Source organism: Dendrobates tinctorius, unplaced genomic scaffold, assembly GCF_039654945.1.
Source record: "Dendrobates tinctorius isolate UK_male_01 unplaced genomic scaffold, ASM3965494v1 ptg000048l, whole genome shotgun sequence".
NCBI lineage: Eukaryota > Metazoa > Chordata > Amphibia > Anura > Dendrobatidae > Dendrobates > Dendrobates tinctorius.
The window spans coordinates 5,691,132-5,695,923 of NW_027361716.1; positions in this window are offsets into that span (position 1 = coordinate 5,691,132).

The following is a 4,792-nucleotide window of genomic DNA, read 5'->3' on the forward strand; positions in this document are numbered from 1 at the left end:
CCATTACAGACAATGAAAAGTTGTTAATGGCTAATAAATTGCTCAGTAGCACAGATAAACCATCAGAGCATGCTAGGGTTGTAAAGCCAAAAGTTAGGAAAGAAAAATTAAGAGGTAGGAAGTAACCGACTTTAACGACCTTCTGACAAAAGATGAAGAACAAAAGCAATATGTCCTTCAAGTTGTAAGCAAATGCCGAGCATTATATTCTGACGTTTCAAAAACTACTTTAACAAAAGCTCTAGAATAGATAAGATAACTATGTAAAATTATCAACTCATGTAGGTTAGCGTGCTCTGATGGTTCATCTGTGCTACTGAGCAATTTATTAGCCATTAACAACTTTTCATTGTCTGTAATGGTGGGATCAAAAAACGATAATCCCACCAACTCTGCATTCAAATACCAAAAATGGTTCGAAAATTTGGTCAGGGCTTTTTCTGCAATGTTGTTGTCACATTCTTTATAGTCTAACAGACTATGCAAAATACCTAAATCTTAAAATACCTCAATTTGGATTTTTTCAAACTTTGAGCGACGAGCGGCACGGGTTAACGTCGTTTGATCGAGCTCAAATTTTGGCTATCTCAATATCTGGAAAGGGGAATCGTTTTGTGGGGTCCAGACGGACAAGATTCCAACATTTTTTCCCCCCCATATGAGATCCGGTCACCCTAGTGTACAGTCTACAGCTGCTGGTTTGTTACCTGTATATGGATGCTATTCTCCTATACCTCAGGTCATTTAAAAGATGTATTGACGGTCATTAAAGGGATATACAATATAGATACAAGATATAGATAGCAATTCTCCACTGCAGTTTCTTCTGCCTAAACATCATCCCTGAGAGTCAACTTCTGAAAAGCCCATCTTACTGCCTTCCAGATGAGGGCATCATCAGCCGGACCTGGGGTTGGGGCGCTCGTCCTGCCTTGGATGGCAGTCGCCAGAAGCTGCATCTGCAGCTGCTACTCCTGCTGGCTCTGTTGGATCTGTTGTTACAACAGCCTGTTGGTTTCTTGCCGCTGTTGTGATTGGACCAGGTGTTTTAGCAGGTCCTCCATTTTGTCTGTCGATGGTTGCTTGCTTGCAACAGGCTTGACTCAGGACATGCAGTCCTTCCTGTAGCAGTCTTATGTCTCTGCTGGGAATGCTGCCCACATTCCCCACCAATTGTAGGGGATGTACTCGTTCAGGTGCAATGGGAAGAAAACAGGAGGTATTTACAAGTTCATGTGAATATATTTCTTCATAAACCCCAGGAGCACAAGCAGAAAATAAATAGCCTTTAGCTCAAACAAAGCAAAATAGAATTGTACATAGCAGGACTTTTCTTCTCCAGGTTTGATGTGGAGCCTCACACACACACACAGGAGGCCTTCTCCCTCCCAACACACAGACTATGAGCCAAACAGCAGTCTCCGTTATATAGGATGTAACCACAAACAGATGTGAGGTATGTGGGTAGTCAGACCCGCTCATCTCTCTTATCTACCCACAGCCCAGACACAGGTGCAACTAACGAACCTCTTAGTGCTTTCATGCACTAGAGAAACACTCCAGGCTACATCACAGAGACAAGATATCTCTTTGACACATACCTCCCATCGACTATGCAACCCTTAGCCACACTACAGAACATTGTTTTATGAGGCCCTCCTCTACATCTCTTCCAAGGGGATTTGGGGTGCATCCCAATTTTGGCAGTCTTTGCATTCACTGCATAGACAAACAGTATGGGAGACCCACTTCCTAATAATGGGAGCATTGTTATCAGGAGGCTCTGCTGTACGTCTCTTCAAAGGGGTATTGGGGTGCATCTAAATTTTGGCCAGGTCTTGCATTAACTGCTTTGGCAAACAGAATGGGAGAACCAATTCCTAATAATGAGAACATTGTTTTCAGGAGGCCCTGGAGTGCGTCTACATTTTGGTCAGGTCTTGCATTCACTGCATAGGCAAACAGTATGGGAGAACCACTTCCTAGTAATGGATATTGTTTTCAGGAGGCCCTCTTGTACGTCTCTTCAAAGGGTTTTTGGGGTGAGTCTAACTTTTGGCCAGGCCTTGCATTCACTGCATAGGCAAACAGTATGGGTGACCCACTGTTTAATAATGTGAACAACGAAGCATAGCCGGCTGATGGATCTCTAAGAATAGTAAAGGCTACCTGATGACCCTATGAAAATAGGCTTTCTGACTTTCAGAGTCCCTCTTTCATGAATTAAACAAGATGTGTCTGATGATGGGTCACACCACATGGCCAGCTAAGGTTGTAAAATGTCAAAATGATATTTCCCAGTGAATGGATCTGTCTTGGTTGAAAGCAATGCTAAAGTTCAAAAACACATCAAAAACACTATGTGTGAACAAAGCTGTGGAGGAGCATTTTTGTTTTTAGTTATTTATTTTGCCTTATATACAAGTCATTATCCTGGCAAAGATGTTCCATTACATATTTCCCAGGAAAATCCATTTTGATTTCTTCTTTGTATGTTCTATTGTGAGTCTGTAAATGTGGCTTAAGACTCTGACAACATTGTTCACAGCAGTAACCTGGGAGTCAGAAATGCTTCCAGGGCTCTTCCCCATGCTGTTCCCATGTCATTTGAGCACTGTTCCCATCGAATTCCGCAATTTCTAGTCCCTCTGCAGACCGCCGGGGGGGCGCGGTAAAAATGCTCGAGTTTCACATAGACTTAGATTGGGCTCGTTGCTCGGGTCGAGCACTCGAACATTCCAATTTTCTCGACCCGAGCAATGTGCACCCGAGCATTTTAGTGCATCACTACCCAGGAGCAGCACAACAGAGATGTAGCGTGATGCAAAGGCAGTAACTGGATTGTGGACACAGGCACTGGCTGCATCATGCAACTGTTGAACTCTATAGACAGGCAGCCATACGCTACAATAGATCCAGGTTGAAGGGATAATGTTTTTCCTTGTGGAGAGTGACATATCTGACCTGGCATGCCAGTATAAGGAAGCTTATAGGCCGTGCAATGCTCCTTGGGAAACTTAATATGCAAATTGCCTCTTCAGAGAGGACGAGGACTAGAACTTTATAGCACCACCTGCTGGAAGCGGCAATCCTATAAGTCACTATCGACCATTTAAGTAGTCTTGCATAAGTCATGTTGCAAGGCTTGTTAAAGTGTCAATAGTGACTTGTAGGATGCTGCTTCCAAAAGATGGTGCTGTAGAACAATAGATCAAATTATTGGCATCAACCACAGATATGAAGAGATATGAGTGTATACTGGTTCTCATTTTCAGGTGAGTGTTTTGCAACTACCTTTTTTCTTGCCTGCTTTATGTGTTGATCAATAGTGGACAAAACTATTTGAACTGACTGACTTAGGCTGGTTTCACATTTGCGTTTTTTTTCCGCGGTATTTTAGCGCTAAATAGCGCATGCGTTTTTTTTCCCTATACTTTGCATGGGATGCGCTTATGTGCGCATACACATGCGTTTGTACGCGTTTTACCGCGCATGCGTTTTTTTGCAGTATGCGCTCGGGCGCACAAAATGCAACCTGTTGCATTTTTTGAGCGTCCGACTTGCCTCAAAAAAACGCATGCGCGCAATGCGTTTTTTTACAGCAAGACACCCATTATAAGTCTATGGTGAGCATATGTGCACATTGGCATGCTTAGGCTGGTTTCACATTTGCGTTTTTTTTCGCGGTATTTTAGCGCTAAATAGCGCATGCGTTTTTTTCCTATACTTTGCATGGGATGCGCTTATGTGCACATACACATGCGTTTGTACGCGTTTTACCGCGCATGCGTTTTTTTGCGGTATGCGCTCGGGCGCACAAAATGCATCCTGTTGCATTTTTTGAGCGTCCGACTTGCCTCAAAAAAACGCATGCACGCGCAATGCGTTTTTTTACAGCAAGACACCCATTATAAGTCTATGGTGAGCATATGTGCGCATTGGCATGCTTATGTATGCGTTTTTTTGCACATGCGTTTTTTTTTTTACCATTAGTTTAGACAATGGAATTTAGGGGTTTGGGTTAGAGTTAGGGTTAGTTAAGGGGGTTTAGGGTTAGGGTTAGGGTCAGGGTTAGGGTTAGGATCAGGGTATGGTTTGGTTAAGGGTTAGGGTTAGGGTCAGGGTTAGGGTTAGGATCAGGGTATGGTTTGGTTAAGGGTTAGGGTCAGGGTCAGGGTTAGGGTTAGGGTCAGGGTTAGGGTCAGGGTTAGGGTTAGGATCAGGGTATGGTTTGGTTAAGAGTTAGGGTCAGGGTTAGGGTCAGGGTTAGGTTTAGGGTCAGGGTTAGGGTTAGTTAGGGTTTAGGGTTTGGGTTAGGGTTAAGTATGGTTTGGTTAAGGGTCAGGGTTAGGGTCAGGGTTAGGGTTAGGGTCAGGGTTAGGGTTAGTTAGGGTTTAGGGTTTGGGTTAGGGTTAAGTATGGTTTGGTTAAGGGTTAGGGTTAGGGTTAGGGTCAGGGTTAGGGTCAGGGTTAGGGTTAGTAAAGTCATGGTTTGGGTTAGTGTGAGGGGCCACCTAATGTTGGAAAAAAACGCAAACGTGGTAAAAACGCACTAAAAACGCATACAAACGCATAAAAACGCTGCGTTTTTTTCATGCATGCTCATAAAAATGCTTGAAAAAAACGCAGCAGTTGTATGCTTTTGTATGCGTTTTTTCAATGCGTTTTTTTGCGGGAAAAACGCGCTGCAAAAAAAAGCAAGTGTGAAACTAGCCTTAGATTGACTTAGAAATTTGTTGTAACTTTACTATAAAACTATGTGATAATACAGCAAACTCTTAAAGATGCCTTG